This window comes from Poecile atricapillus, chromosome 8, assembly GCF_030490865.1.
Source record: "Poecile atricapillus isolate bPoeAtr1 chromosome 8, bPoeAtr1.hap1, whole genome shotgun sequence".
Classification (NCBI taxonomy): domain Eukaryota; kingdom Metazoa; phylum Chordata; class Aves; order Passeriformes; family Paridae; genus Poecile; species Poecile atricapillus.
In genome coordinates, this window is record NC_081256.1 from 18,981,128 (window position 1) to 18,998,617 (window position 17,490).

Sequence of the window (17,490 nt, forward strand, 5' to 3'; positions counted from 1 at the left end):
AAAACCTTCCTAATGTGAGCTTGAGAATTTTTACTAGCTCTAAAAACAGCTGGTCATGAACATACTAGTCAGAAAAGAATACAAAACAAAACCAGTAAAAAGAGTGTTGATTGCTAGCTCTCTCACGGGTATTTTTAACCATTTCTTAAATATATTTTGCCTGCCTAGAAGTGAGAATATTCACATTATTTATTTCACATCTATCTGGGAAAAAAAATCCCCTAAATTCCTAATGAAATGCATTTGTTTTTGACCAATGCTTCTAAAGTGAAACCTGGTGTATGTACCTACACAAAAAGTTTATTAATTTTGACTGTTCTAGGATGAAGCAAACTCCTTGAAGACGAGTCCTAACCTCAAAAATGTTTTTGAACAGGTTTCAGGGATCTGTCTTCTGTAGCTCTGTGTATGCCCAGACGTGCTGTGAGTGTAAAGGTGAGGCTGTGTATGAGAGAAGAAAGACCCTGACTCTGTTCATCCACTAAACTGGATAAGCATCCTTGCACTGATTTCAGTGCTTTTGGTCAGACTATACCAACCTGTTTGCCCATACAACCTACAGGAAGCTTTCACTGATTTGCTGGATCTGGATTGATTATCAGCTTTGATTTTAATTGGTAAAATTCTTAGTAAGTGGTACCTGGATGTGAGTATTGATTAGGAACTAATACTGAACAAGGGCAATGTAAAAACATGATGAAAATGTCAGTTAGCAGGCATTGGCAAATGGACTTTTACTACATCTTTGCTACATTATTGTGCACGTAAGTCATGCACCTATTCACTGTACCAAGCTGTAGACTACAGTGGTAAACAGGTAAATAAAATGTGTTTTCTGTTGCTATCACTGCCACAATAAAGAAGTGGATTTTTAATTTCCCAGACATTTCAATGAATAGTGGAAGATTACTCTAAAACTTATAAAACAGGATAAAAGAATGAATCTGACATAAAGCCATTCCTGAAAGGCAGGGACAGGCTTAGTCAAACCATCCCTGGTCAAAACTAAACCTGCTCTTTAAGATCTTCATCTCTCTCTATTTATGCTGTACATGAACTGTACAATCTGGCAGCAATACTGCCTTCAAACCAAAATGTAGCTCACCTTGTCACTAAAGAAGAAGAGGAGTCCAGTGGTTCATAATGATTTGCAAGTATTTGATTGACCTTTCTGTGGTTCCTGAAAGGAATTGCCATATTGCAAATCTGATTGTCTCCCTGTAATCAGTCCTCATGGCAATTTCAGGGGGTATGTCTAAGAAGAGTCCCTGAATGCTTGAAATCCAATAAGGATATTGATTAGCACTAGTGACCTCTGCCAAGAAAGGTCAAAGGGAAAATTCTCTTTCAACTTCTCATCAGCTTTTAGCAAATGAGTGCCAGATCCCATGCTTCCAGCTTAGCGGCACCATGGAAACCGGTCCAGGTGAACTGCTTCCCATTACAAAAATCTGTGTTAATCACATGCATAAGGATGATAGAAACACTCCCTGGGCTCCCAGTGCAATGAAACAATGTGACTTAATGACATTTGCAGGATCTTATATAGAAAGGGAGGAAAGAATAGGATTTCCTTCAGAGATAATTAAGATAAGGAACAGAGACATCAGTAGGGTAAAAAAAAAAAAGGTTAAAATAAGGAGTAAAAATCTATGCTGCTGATCTCAAGTTTTGCACCTTGGCCTTTCATATCTTTGCAATAATTTTCAGAGTGCTTCCCCAGTATAGGCCAGAGAGAATTTTTTATGAACTCCTGAAAAGAGATTTAAAATTCACAAAGTCTCATAACAACCGCTATGCTTCCTGCCACTCTTCTCTATGGTCGTTTTTCAGCTGAGAACTCAGCAAAGCTCAACAGACTGACATGGGGCCGTGACTGGGCTGCTAAACAGCCTCTGATGTTGAGGAGATGATATTCCCCAGCCTTTGGCGGGTGATTTTTAGCGGATCCGGATCGGAGCCCCCTCCGGCCGCTGCAGTCCCTCGGGAAGGGGCTGGGACGGAGATGCAGCAGCATCCCCTGCTGTTGGCAGACGGGTACTGCACCCCAGCGCCTCTCTGCTGCTTCAGCTTCTCCTCATTCATCCTTCGAGATCCTTTATTTGTCTTGTAAGGCAAGATGAATAAAAACAGAGGCCACTTAGGCAGGGGTTGTGACATCAACACTCAGGAACTCACAGGTGGATACACACTGCTGCAGCCAAAACACAGTCTGCTGTTAGAGAGCAGGGGAGATGGAATAAACACATCCCCGTGGCTTGGGAACAATTTTCTCACCTCCCCAGCAAGCACTTGCACAATAAATATATTTCCAACTCATGAAATGGGGAAAGATTTATCTTTTATCACTAATTTAAGCTCACTGAAAAATCCAACTGGCTCTTTTACATAAGGAAATCGAATGGCTAAGTCAGAACATATTCTGGTAAAAATCAGCATAGCTCCAGGGACCTCCACTCGGGTGGATCAGAGCCAATTAACTCTGCCTTGTGTACAGAGGTCTGATAAGTAAGCCTGTGTTGGGGATTAAGTCACCCAAAAGAGCACAGACAAGGCCAACTTTTATCTGCTGCTGTTTGCGAGCAAAGGTGAAAAGACAATTGGTCAAGAGAACCAAACTGGGCTGGAAGCCAACTGGTAAAACCTCAGCGACTTGGGCAGAGTCACTCCAGGTTCAGGTCTGCATAACAGGGACTGCAACCCAGCTTCCTCCTCCAACCCCAAGCCATCTGACTTAAATATGTGTCCTAACTGGCATTCCTAAGTAACACTGCCTTGCCAGAGAGGCTGCATCCACATTCACATGAGTTTACATCCATTTGCTTTATCCACCTGTGATGGCAGATCTCAAACAAGCCTTTGCACTAGTTCTCGAGATTTAGCTATCTTATCAGCATCCTCCAACTCTCCTTTTTAAAGGCTTTGTAGACAAATGTCTAATAGTTCTGCAGTCAGTGCACACCAACTTCCCACACAGGGGAGATGGAATTATCTCCACATTACTGTTCCTCACATCTGCAATTTTTCTTTTATTTTTGAGATGGACCTGATTAGGCTGTCTCTACTCTAAGGAGGGCCATTGTTGGGTCTGCAGGGACTGGCACGTGCCTGGGGCTTCCAGATCAGTGCACAATGCAGTAAGTGGAAGCACAATAGCAAGTGGAAGCTTGGGAGAACCTCTCTGATTCAGACAGATAGATTGTTTAATCTGTCCGGGGTTTAGTGACTGATAATGACTGACAGACTGTACTGTTAAAAACCAAAAAGGCCTTATTTGCCCTTACCTTCCCTTAGTCTTGAAATTCCAAGAATAAAAGAGCTACTCTTCCCTAGTCTGCTCCTGTGTAAGGGACTCTGCTCACCTTAGAAACCTTTTCCTACAGCCATCTCCACAGAAGGTTGTTCCTGAGCAGGGTGCCAGACAGGGGTATGGCACTGCAGATGTTCTACCAGTTTCCTGGGCAAAGGCATTCACACCTCCCTGTCTTGCTGCTCCTCACCATCAGACACTGAAATTCTTTTCCAGATGCTACATGCTAACACTCCAATCATCCTGAAATCAGGCTAAATGCCCACACTTTCCTGTCCCCTCTTTTATGCTACTGATGAGTTTACAGCACAATATTCCCAGCTATGGCTCTGCTTTTCTCTTCTTTCCTCTGTTACATTTCATTTCACTTCTATTACTCCACTTCTTGAGGTCACATGGCCCTTTGTGTAGCATATCCTGATCCTCCTTTACTAATGGTGTCCTCTAAATGCTGCCAGGAATTTGCACAACAGCATCCCTACCCATGTGCTGAGGACATAAAGCAATATATTAAAGCAGGAGAAGTTTGAAGACTAACCTAAGATATCTGAAAAGCCTTGTTATCAGTTTTCCTCCAAGCTGATATGTTTCCTATTTATAGTACATATTTTTGTGTCTCCTCTTTAGCCAGCAGAATTGTAATATGTAAGTAACATCTTTAGTTATTCCCCATATAGCAGCTATCAGATCTTAAAGCCTAGGAGATCCACATTTTTCCTATGAAAATTATCTTAAAAATATTAGTGTGACATGACCCAACGCCAGTAAAAGCTTCCTACATTTTATTCCACTTGTCCTCTCTGTCCCTCCCATCCTTCCTCTCATTCTTCCCTCCAAAGTCTATTCATAAGTATTACATGCTACTGTTACAAGTCAAGCAACCCTGTTGTTACTGCTTGGAAACAGAGGGCATTTTTTATTTGCTGTTCTCCAATCACAAGCCTGAGGTTCTGTTTGCTTGTTTCTTGTGCCCAGTCTGAAAGGGTTCTAATACAAAAAGTGCCTTGTCCCCTGTGCCCTGTACAGATTTTGCTGTGCAAATGCAGATTTTGCTGTGACATTTTCTCTCTTCCATCTCTGCCAATGGCTTTTTAGGGAAATGGTAAACAGGCAGTTTGTTGCTAATTCCTGTTATGTTTGGAACAAGGCTAGAGATCATCATAAAATGCAAAGACGCAAAAGGTTTATGTACCATTGTCATCTGCTTAAATGGACTGGGAATGTCTCTTGGATGAACCACAAACTCCTCATGCATGTCTGCAAAGGTGTAGCTCTTTCCAAAACTCCTCTGTTTAACTCTTACCCAGCCTTGGGTTTGCTCAGTTGCTGAAGCATCCTCACACAGGCCAGCAGTCTCCAGTACTGAACCCAAACAGCGTGGGCTTGTTTAGGGGAGATCCCCATTCCCAGAAAGGAAATCCAGCTCTGTTTCTTTCCCAGCACAGGACTTGCAGGCAAGACCCCTGCCACGGGCTGAGGGTGACAAACTTTGGGTATTTCTTACTCCTTCTCCCCTTTTTCTTGTCTTGCCAGCCAAGCAGTAATTTTTTTTAAAGGAGTCCCACAGTACCTATCACCAGGTGCTTCCTTGTGCTAGAGAGGATTCTAAGCTTTCTCCACTCATTCTCATTTATTTATAATATTTTTATATTATTCTCCCTTGGGCTTCTCCAGTGAGATCAGGCTCACCTTAAAGTATATATATGTGTTATTTATCCCTGCCTGCAGTTAACTCTTTCCAGGCCAGTGTAGAATTTTTGCATGAAGTCCCAAAAATACAATAAAGAGTGAGTTAAAAGAGACTGACCGTGAACTTCTCCTTATTGCATCACAGAGAAAGAAAGTGGTTTGGTGTTGACTTAAATGTTGTTCATTAACTTATTTGCCATCTCCCATGTTTCAAACTGTGCTGAAACACAGTATTTGTTCCTTTGGAGAACATGTTATGTAAACTTCTGATGAAAAGTAAATATTTTCTTTGAAGGAAAGGTCTATACCTGATACAGTCTGAAACATGGAAGCTACTATAAAGGAGCAAAGAAGGTCTCTCTATTTTCATATCATTCAGTTTAGGTAAACAAATATGACAGCCAGTATCTCATTAGGAAGAGCTTCCAGGCAGCCACTGGTTTTAAATCTACTGGGAAACAGATGAATATTTAGGACTGTATCATCCCCTCTTCAATGGCATATGTACCAATATGGTTGTATTTTTTTCTACAAGCTATGCTTAGAAATGTTAATATTTGAACAAATTCAGCATTATTGTGTCTAAAACATGAATCCATATCACAAGCCTTACACAAAGGCCAGGAAAAACAAAATTCTTATCCTTGACCACCAGCAGCTTTGAGTAGTCTTGTACATCCTTCAGGCTGAGGCAGTGCTTGTCATCCGTTGATCTCCAGATGCTTCACCAAACAGGTATTCAGCTTGCCCAGTGTGGTGTCACCCGTTTCACATGCACGGAAACTGAAGTTGAAACAGCCGGAGCCTCCAACCACCGCTGTAACGATGGTGATAGTCTTGCTTTGTGTCGGCACTTTGTCCAAATGATCTCCAGAGATTCCTTCCAAAATTTTTTTATGGTTCAGTGACTCAAATGATTATCCAGGCTCCCCTCTGGTGGCTCTTTTTTCCTATGTGGCTGCACAGCCACTTGCAGGGTCTGTGTTAACCCAACTCCTGGAGTTAATCTGCCAAAGAACCAACCTCACCACAATGAGTGATTCATTTTCTGATGGCAGAACTCCCTGCATCACTGCACTGCATGGTTGGGTGAATGAAGGAGCAATGCCAGAGGAGGGTGAGAGCCTGTGACCAGGAGCAGGGAATGGGACCTCCCCTTTCCGGGGCAGTTAGCAGCTACATCAGCGACCCGTAATGTCAACCCGTGCTTTCGGGACAGACATGGGAATTGAGCCTGCTCCATTCTCCATGCCTGCCCTGTTCCCCCAACCTGTCACAGTGCCATAGGTGTGGTTGAGTACCTCTGATGGACGTCTGCCAGATTGCCCCAAGTTTGCTACAATTGGGAAGCATTAGGCATAGATCCTGGCATTTGGACTGCAGGCGCAGAGCCGTGTCTGAAAACAGTTGGCAGGGGCAGTCTCTGAGCCTTGTGATTAAAACCTGTTAGTAGCACCATCTCCTTAATTTTCTGCCAGCATGTTCACCCTCTTGCTGAAGGTGCAAACCCCTGCATCCAGAATATGCCTCTCTGGGACATGCTACTTGTGCACATTTTCCACAGTTTTCTGAACACCAAAGATTTTAGCCATTAAGAGAGTTTGGTAGCAGGTAAAATGTTCTTAAGCCCATGCACAGCACCTCCTCTAGTTTCTAGCTACTCTGAAGCATTTTTTGTTTGTAGGCTCAGGTTCTTCTGCCCTAATAGCTTATCTTCAAAAATATGCTCTTATTTCAGATTCAGTTTCTTTGACTGTTGTTACACAGCAAACTTGAACTTCTGCTCTAAGAAAGCCTGTTCATCTCTTCCTGTCTTCTTCCATAAGCTTCCCATAGTACTCTGTCTGTTTTACACCATCTTGTTATCTCTTTTGCTCTTGGTATATTTTCCATTGTGTAGTCTGTTCAAAGTTGGCCAAACTGGTTTCCCAGCTCAAGCTTGCCATTTAAATATCAATCTCCCAAAAGCCTGAGTACAAACTTCAGTGCATGTATCCCACATTGTCTATAGTCTGAAGGGACAGGCCAGTAATGATTTTTTAAAATATCTACAAGACTTTACATGCTGGTTCTTCTAACCTGATAAATTTCAGTGGAATTTAGTGGGCTTTCCTATTTTTCCCTCCCACAATTCCTTTCACAGGCTTTAGTTGCTGAGAGGTTTCAATTTGTGGCATCCGAGGTCATAAATATCCAAAGAGCTCCATTCCATCTCCCTGCTCTACCCAAGATACCAACCAGTCTGGCTCATTGCTCCTGTGTTTTTTTTCATGGGCACTGTTGCACCTTCTCCAGTGTCTCTGGGAAATATAAACCGGATGGGTACAGAATGGGAACTGGAGATGGAAATAGCTGTTTCAGAAATTATTCCTCTGTCCAAATAAGATGTTTTGTGTTCAGCTCCAACTGCAGAAAGTGCCTTTGGACTGGAATAGGGGAATTTATTCCTGAATGCAGTGCTAATCTGTTGGAACCATGTGTTTCTTCTCACAGACATGTACTTCTTATGGAATTATTACTTTTTCTGGATTTATTAAGGGGTATCTTTGGGGTGAATCACAGTTGATTTCAGAATGCAGAAGAAGCAAAGGGCATATATTCCTTACAGACCAAACTGTCTTTTACTGACAAACACATATTGATCCTAGCAGTGGGACCAAATTGTGACCAAAATCTGTAATCCCTATTAGTTTATTACTTAGAGATGCAAGAGAAAAGGGTTTTCCTCCCTCATTACTGTCATAATACAGCAGAAAAAATTTTCATTTCTTACTGACTTAAATTTTCTTTTCAACAAAACTGAATAGAAATTATTTAATCATTCATCCTCTATTTACCTTTCATATCAAAGCAAAGTTAGCACAGGCAGCTTCATGATGCATGTAAAACAAATCCCAACAGAGACCATTCCAGGATTTTAGGGGAAATTATTTGTATCATTATTATTCTACTGAGCTGTCTGCAATTTTCATCTCAAACCAAATACATTTTTTCCCCCCAGTATCTGCAATGACTTCCAAAATTATGCAGATGATTATTTTATTAGCATGTACCCAGATGGTAGACTGCCAGGCACAGTTACTGTCATTGCATGTAGCTCTCAGTAATGCAAGAATTACTAGGAAAACAGTGCATTTGGCCACTGGTTATATAAATGAAGACCAAAGCAACAATTACAAACTCAATTCAAACAAAATCAATAAAATCTATGTGAATCAGACTAGTATCATTAGACATAATGTTAATCTTTTCACGTCAGTCTAGACCAGCACTGAGTTGTGGGAAATGTCTGACAGACTTCTGCCCCATAATGTCATTTCTCATTGACTTTATTCAAAGCCAGTTCTATTTAAAGCAGTTAATCATGATTCTTGCAATTTACTTATGGATATACCTTAGACCACACCTGAAAGATAAGGATCTAAGAGCAGAGCAGACTACGGTAAACAGGGAAAAACACACATTCACTTTAAAACATCATTTTTGTACCATGGCAATCAGATCCCTCTGTGACATTTGCCACACTAGACTGGTAGTGATGTTTATTCCAATACTGTATTTTGTATAAATGCAATGTTTGTCTCTTCCTACCTCCAAGGGATACAGTTTGTAACATCATTTTGGATATGAAAAACACTGTGGGGATAAAGTAGCCTGTGTACTCTAAGATTACCTAGTGCATACAAAGCCCCAGAACGGTGTGGCTGCAGAGAATGCTGTGCAGCAGTGCTGGACTGGCTGCCTGGTATCAGCAGTGGCCGATGAGCTGCCACAGGCAGCAGGAGCCAACAGAGCCTCGGGTACCTATCCTCACCCTGGGGGCTTTTCAATTGCTGAACACTCCCCTCCTTCTCTCCTTGCTTTGATTTCTTCCTCTGGTGTCCATCCCATCTCTGTGGTTCCTCTCAGTAGGTGTGAACTCCTCTTTTCTGTCACTGACACAACAGTGACCATCCAGCCTCAGGTGTGTTTGCTCTTACTTAGCCCCCAGACTAAGAAGTATTTTATCCTGTCTAGGCTCAAAGAACAAATACAGACTGGAGATTCCTTCCCTCACTGAATCCTGGACCTACCTGTCTTCTCTGCAGCACAATGTGCAATGTGCTCTGTCCTCCTCCACAGACTGATCACTGTGCAGTAATGTGATAGCAGCAGAAGTCACCTGGCTTCCTCTGTTGGACTGTGGCATGTAGGTAGAGAACTGTGGTAGCATGTGCTGCTTGGAAAACTCCCCATCTTCTTCAGGAAGAGGCAGAAGGCTACCAGCTTAGCCATGTGGGTTAAGGCATGCCCCAAAAGTGAGAAAACATAACCTCTACGAGTGGGAGTTAGCATATCAAGGAGACAGCAATCTGAATACACCTTACACTGTTTCAGAAATCTGTTCTCTATCTGTTCAGGCATGGGTGGGAAGATTGTACTGTGGATCTGGACAAGCTAGAAGCCAAGTGTTATATTAAAATCTGTTTGCCACAGGAGGCTTGTGAACACAAGTCTTTTGTTGAAATATATATACTGTATCTGCAGATTTGGTTTAGCTTTACACCTTGATTCTTCTGGCACAGCTGTTCACATTAGGAAAGTCAAACATGATGACAGATCTGATAGCTGGCACTGTCTGATGCAAACATGGGAAGCAGAAAGCAAGAGAAATCAAAGAAGAAAAATGTGTCTCTCCTTTAATGCACAACAGCAAACACTCCAGCCATATTCTCGCTGAAAGGAATTTGATGTCTCGGTCAGTGCTTTGCCTAATGAGCTACCAACATCAATCTGTCATCATCTGTATTATTTGAAATGGCCTCTGCTGACACAAGGTATATTCATGTACTGGCCCTCCTGGGCACTTGAGAGTTCAAGTCCTGGGCAGTTTATACCACACTGAATGATAATGAAGGGTAACAGAATAATCATTGGCTTCCTTCTCTCAAGGGGAAGCAAGAATGTTGTTGCAGGGATCTCCCCCAGCCAAGAATGGCTTTTGATTACAGAGCTGGGAATATGAGTTATTTGTTTCTCTGTGCACAAATAGTCTCCAGCAAGTCTTTGCAACAGTGCTTTAGCTCTCCGAAGCACATGTAGCTCATCTGTCCATCTGTCCTGGCATTTCCATGAGCCTGCCCCAAGTATCTGACTCTCAAAAATTTGAAGAGCTGTATCAAAAACCAAGAACGAGATGAATGCTGACAATAGGTGGGAATTTCAAGCAAAGAAATCCCCTTTTGGTGCCTGTTTTTACCTGTTCCTATAACACACACATAACATTACACGATCATCTTTAACATCTTCAGCTGTAGTCAGAAAATTACCGTTTCTGGAAATATCTTCTGAGTGAGATTTTAGATTGTAAGGTTTCTAACCAACACCCAGCAGCTGTTTCAAAACCCAAATTTTTAACTTGCGTCATTAGACGGAGGCTTCACACAAATGAAGCAAATCAATTCTCAAGAAACTTCATACAAATGACAGCTACTATATTTTTATTGGTCCAAAGTTTGCAAAAGATCTTGTTTCCTTTCAGAAAGTATGTGGGAGTTGCAACACCGTAATCCTACTCAAGCCTTATGCTCCCAAGTTAATAAACACTTAAAACTGCAGTTGAGCTACAGGTAAATTACATAACAAGACAAATAACCATGTTTGACACCTAACCTGTCTCTTAGGTACTCAAAGGGTTCAAAATGTATGAACTAGACCTCACCTCCTCTTCCATAACAAGTAAATATTGTATGTTCCCTTTTGTCAGTGAAAGGCTTTCCTTCAGCTATCCCAAGGACAGCCTCATTTGCAAGACTTGTGTATGAACCACAGGATGGTTTCTTTGCTCCTCACATATTCCAAAATGAAGGCAAGAGTTAGGAAGGGGCCAGATAAGACTGTTTAAAAGGAATGTTTCATACCAAACTACTTTTGGTAAGCAAAGAAAAGACTGTCCCTAGAGTGGCATTGCCATGTGTGCTCTTAAAGGCAGATTAAGAAAATACCTGTCAAAACAGAAATGTGGTAGATAAATTCACCATTTCAGGTGGTTTTCAAACATTTTGCCTTGTGAAGTCCTAAAATTTTTCAGTGTAAGTGCAACCACCTATATAACAATAACAGGTTTAAAAGTCATGTAACACTTTACTGCAGATAATGTGACAAGGGGCAGCTCTTCAGGCCCTGTGAGAACTCAGAGAGGTGATGGCCACAAGGACAAGCTCAGAAGTGGGATTCTTTCTGAAGAGAGTGCAAGAGACATATCTGTCAGTGACAAGGCTGAATGGCTTAAATAGATGGTGACGGCAGAAGGGACAAGGTGAGATCCAGGTGAAAGCTGAGCGAGAAGGTCTGGACTTGGCCAGGGCCTTGCAGATGCAAGGAGAAAATTGAGCTTGATGTTCTTGTAAATGGGGAACCACTTGGAGAGATTATGAAATACAGTCTTGCTTAGGGAATAGAACCAATGGTAGAGGAAGTCATCATATGGAGATCATCATAATATGAACATACTGAGCTACAGTGACAGATAAAACAGAGATTTCAGCTACATTGAAAGGAAGAAAATTATGCTGTAGACCCAGAGTAGTTCTGTTAGACAAGAGGACTCAAAAAGACCCAAGATCCCCTTTAAGAGACAGAAGAATGGAAATAATGAATGGAAAAATTAGAAATTTACTGAGACTAACAATGCTCAACAGAACAGCAGAGGGGACATGCCAGCAGCAAAGGCTGAGATGCCCAATGCAGAACCTTGTAGCCTCACCAAAGCAGTTCTGTGAGTTCTCTTTGCCTGTTTTATTCATAAATCCATGAATACAAAAGTCATATTCTGCACTAGCCAGTTACAATTTCTAACGGGCAACATTTAACATCACTGTTTTGTTCTGAATTTCTGGGCTGAATGTAAACAAAGCTACAGCTCTCTTTTGGCATAACAAAACTTAACAAATTCACAAACATATCAGGAAAAAGTGTTGACATGCACCTCTTTGTAGAAATGTGACACTGGATGTTGTTTTTAATCAGCTCATGATGCTCACATTCACATCTCCCTTTCTCTGAGGCACTGAGGAGGAGGTCACCTGGGCACCGGTGTGTCTGTTCAGAGAGCCTCGTGTTTATTGCTCTTGACAGCCTGGGGTCCCGGTCTGCCGTGAATCTGAGGCTGTGTAAATTAAGCAAGGAAAGCTGTAAGTGTAGTTACTTTGTTGTCATAAAAGTCATCCGTACTTTATGTCTAACATGCAAAATTTCAACTCCTTAAGCAGGAATGTCTATATAAATTCTTTCAAACTGTACTAACTTGGAAAGACCCACTTCCCCTGTTGCAAATGTGTTATTAATATATCGCCTCCACACTATTAAATTAAAATGTCCCCCTCATGTTTCCGATCTTACTTCCAGATTTTTAGCCATGTGGCTGGAAGGCAGCAGAGAGTTGAATTAAATGGGTGATTTAGGGGAATGTAGCTGTAAAAAAAAAACCCCATAGGACTTCATCATCTGTCTCACTAAAAATAAATAACTTTAATTTTTTTTAAGACTCTCTTGCTAGTCAGAATTATGTAAATCTCACTGGGATATTGATTGAGTTTGTCAGGCCCCTGAAGGAGTGCTCCAAGGTGAGAAAGGATACCAGTTTGCCATCCTCCCACCTGCCATTCCCTAGCCCTGCCTGGAATAGTGTGGACTCTCCTGTCACTCATGCCAATGAGCCTCCACATGGAAACACATGCACTATTTTCAAAACAGTAGCCCAGTGCAAGTAGGGAACAATTTCATGTTCTCAGACTGCCACAGCATAAGAATGAATGTGCGTTTTTTTTCTACAAAACTCAGTGGAAAAAGCACTTACCTACAGTGCCAAGAGTGAACTTCGTTTCTCACATCAAAAATATGTCATTGCAGCTGAGCATGTGGGAATCCAGAGAGCACAGCAGGCTTCCCTAACACTTGCTACTAAATTTCAGGATTTAACTCAGCAAGGCAAGATAACATGTGGAGTTATCATGTGGAGTTCTCCATCAAAGAGACTAACAGCATCATACAACATGACAGCACCCAGACAAATTGTGCACTTACATCTTTAAAGATTCCTGTAAGTAAAAGGAATTAATGTGGCATGTTTCAATTTGTGCTTTTAAACTGGAGCCATGTGTCTGTGCATACCCTGGTAATGCCAGGACATCACCAGCTCTCCCAGGGAGGATAGCTGAAATTCCCTTGATATTCATGGAGATGAGGAGAGGTCAGTGTGACTTCAGGGCGTTTGTTTACCCAGTGTGAAATACCTTCTTTCTACTTCTGATCCACTGTTTGCTCCTGTGGTTCAGCCCTGCAGTCTCTTCCCAGGTATCCTGCTCTGTTTGTTCCAGGTTCTGGCATGAAGCAATGATCAGGGGAACACCCATATGAACTGGAAAAGCAAACTATAGCATAAGAACATAAAACCAAAACCCCCAAATCCTTCTGCAGCTGCTAATCTCTGATTTCACAGTTGCCACCTATCCATCTCCAGCACAGCTTTCCCACACCCATCAAATTGCACAGGAATGATACTGAGAGAACCATGACATCCCTGCAGGGCTGAAGCAAAAATATCCCACTGTTTAGAGTTGCATGGCAACATAAATAACTTTGACCTCGATAAAAGGGTAAAAAAGTATAACAAATTTAGGAAGGGGGGGTCTCCCATACCAGGTCAGCGTAACACAGGGTAAGTCAATCAGAGGCTTGAAAACCCTCAACTCATGAAACTGCTCAAGTTACTGATTGCAACATCAAAACACAGAGCAGGGGAAATGCGGAAATTGGGGGGAAAATTCAAATCAATCAAAAACTTCACTAAGACAAAACATCTTATATAATCTTCCCACTGGGAAAAGAAGTAGAATAGACTTTCATGTAACAAATGCTAGTTTTGTCAGTTGATGTACTTCTGGAAGGCACTCAAGTATTTCAGTGGAATAGACAATAGAAGAGCAAAATAGAACAAGAGAGAACAGAACAGAAATAGATTTGGTTGGCTTTGTCTGGGAGAGCTGGTCAAAAATTAAAATTTCCATTTCAGTAAAAATTTCAAAATTCTTGACAGCTTTTTATGCTCTTTCAAAGGAAAAGAAAAATAAAAACTTTTTTTTTTTTTAACTAAGAAACTATAACAAGTGAAAAATGTCCCTGAAATAATTAATACTAAATCTGGAAGACCAAATTTCAACCCTCTCAATCTTCCTACATTTCTGATAAGTCCAGGAAATAGTCTTATCTAAGGTTTTACTGACTGGCATCTGGTTTTCCTGTCTCTTGGATTCCTCTAATGTTTTGAATACATCCTTCTACCCAGTGATACCAAACATTTTTACAAAATTCAGTGAGTTATTTCAGATCACAGAATTAAAAGGGGAAATAGTTATTTTCATCTTACAGTTAAAAGAAAATAAAGATTAACAGATTGAGATCAGCAAAGCTGACTGAAAAGGAATCTCTAGCTGAACACCCAGGACTAGAGGCTCCCAAATTAGATGCCATGCCTGCACACTTTATATCTCACAGTAAGAAATTCCTCAACTGCAAATAGCACAGCAAGCTAGGGCACATGGTCAGCCTTCCTTCTCTTAAAGACTCTCATATTTAATAAAAATAATTTAATTTACATATAGCGTTCTACTATTACAATCTGGTAAAACTGTTCAGACTTCACAGTTTTTCTTCAGCCTGATATTCCTGTTATAGGGACAATGAGGGACTTGAAGTGATTCTGAGCCAATTTACATCTGCTGAAGATTTGCCCATGTAGTGGAAAGGGGCCAATAAGACTATGCAAATCAATTAGTCTAATTTGTCTTGAGGTTTCTCGCAGACCTCTATGGGGTTTTGCACACTTTATTTTTAAATGCTGATTATACTGTCATTTAAGGGAGCAATATGCTGCCTTGACAAGACTGGTGACTTTAACTTTCTGACATTTCCCCTGCAGACATTTTCTTGCCTTTGCGTGCAGGTTTCTGAGTAGGTGATGGCTATATAGAAGACAGCCCTGATGTTCCAATATCTTGTGAACTCGATGATCCAAAAGTAATGTACTTAATCAAGTGTAAAGCAAAAGGTGATTAAGTTTTGCGGTACTGTACAATGCCTGACTGCTCAGAAATGCATCTTTTGATGTGGTGCAGAGAATTGGACCAGTTCTGTCTGCTTTACCAAAAAATGACATTTTAGTAATCTGAAAAGAGAGCCTCAGAAATCCCCACAAGTGTTTAACTTTGATGTGAAGCTTTAAAAAGATGATATTTATCTGTTTGCTTGGTTAATTTGCTTGAAATTTAAGCTCAGGAAGGTGTCAATTTGACATCTAGGGAAGTGGTTCTTTGCTTTTTTCCAAATGAGGTTGCGCAGGGGCAGCAAGTTTCCAATCATCACTAGTTGTTCCAAGCATCCAACCAAGAAAAAGAGAGAAAGAAAAAAAGAAAACCATCAACTCACCTTTCCATTGTGGTTTATATGAATTATTAAGAACTGAGATTCAGTGGAGCCTCAAGTTTTGAGCATAGAATCAATACTACATTTTATATAACAAGGGCAGTAAACCCAGCTTGTTCTGCTTCCATCACAGTGAAGTCTTGTCAAGTCTCTCAGGCAACTTAATTCACCAGGGCCAAAGTCTCACAGCACTAATGTGAAAGGTGGATTGAGGTGGATTGAAAACTGGGCTGAACAGCTGGGCCTGGAGGTGCTGATCATGGCACAAAGCTGATATAGAGGCCAATAAGCAGTGGTGCACCACAGGGGGCAGTACTGGGGTCCAGTCCTGTTCAATGTCCCCATCAGTGATCTGGATGATGAGCAAAACTGGGAGAAGTGACTGATGCCACAGGGTCATGCTGTCATTGAGAGGGACCATGACAGGCTGCAGAAATGGGCTGACAGGAACCTCATGAAGTTCAGTGAGAAGTCTGAAATCATGCCCCTGGGGGAGCACATGTAGGGAAATATGCTGGGCCCCACCTAGCTGGAAAGCAGCTTGGTCAAAAAGGACCTGGGGGTCTGGGCAGGCACTGAGCTGAGCCAGTGATGTTCCCTTGCTGTGCAGAGGGTTAACAGTACCCTGAGCTGCACTAGGCAAAGCACTGCCAGCAGCTTTAAGTAAGTGATCCTTTCCCTGTCTTCAGCACTGGTGAGGCCACACCTGGTTTCTGTGCCCAGTTCTGGGCTCCTCAATATGGGAGAGAGACAGGGACAGTGTGGCAAAAGGCCACAAAGGTAACTAAAGTACTGGAGCATCTTCTGTGAGGAAAGGCTGAGAGAGCTTGGACTACCTAGCACAGAGAGGAGAAGGCTTGGAAGGGCTTAATGGATATAAATCCGAGAAGGGAGGGTGCAAAGGGGTGGAGCAAGACTTTCTGCAGTGGTATCTTGTGACAGGACCAGGGACAATGAGCATCAACTGAAACAGAAGGTTCTGTCTGAACATCAGGAAACACACCTTACTGTGAGAGTGACCAAGCATGGACACAGTTGCCCAGAGAGGTTGTGGAGTCTCCTTTCTTGGAGATAATCAAAAGCCACCTGGACAAGGCTCTGGGTGACTGTTTCAAGGTGGCCCTCCCTACTTGTGCAGTGGGGTTGGACAAGATGACCCCCAGATGTCCTTTCCAAAGTCAACCATTCTGTGATATTGTGATTCTGTGAAAGACTTGTTCACTTCAGTGGGGTTGAGATGTCACCTTATGTGCAGGAGCCCATGGGATTCAGCTCACTTTCTTGTGCTGTAAGAACTATTTACAGCCATTGCTGCAAATACAGGACAATGTGTTACTATGTCTCAAGCATGAAAGAGAGAGAATAGATCTGCCCTGAGTTCAGTGAGAAGTTATCTCTGCAGTTATTGCCTCTTCAGTGAGGGGTCTATAAAAAGGCCAGTTGTGATGGGCCACAGGCCTGCAGGGAGCTGACACCAGCAATCCCACTTTCAGCGGGAATACTTAGGCAGATGTGTGTCAGTCTGTACCCAAAAGGTGAAAGGCTCCTTTGTCATATTACCTGTACCCAAACCACGTGATTGTATTTTTAAACTCCTTTCCCAAACATAAAAACCAAACACAAATTTCCTCACACGTACCACAAGTCACCCAAAACCTCCTAACTGCAAACATTCCGCATTGCACTGAGCATTAATAATCATGTGGGCACATTTCTGATCCTCTGTATACCCATAAATAAAGTTCACCCAGTCACCAAGACGGGAAGGGCTTGAGTAAGCCTATAGAGAAACTAAGGAGAGGTACAGCAGGCTTCAAAGTATTTCCTTTTTGTCCTGCTTGGTAAATGGAATACGGAATGTGAGTGACAATGAAGAGGGAAGAAAGAAGATAATAAATCCTGTTTGCTATTTGAGGTTTTAAGTTGTTCTTTGAAACTGGAACCTGAAGTTGACTGAACTGGGTTATATATTATATTTAGGAATATGTAGAGCTTGACTGCAGAAATGGTATGCATCCTACAGTATTTTC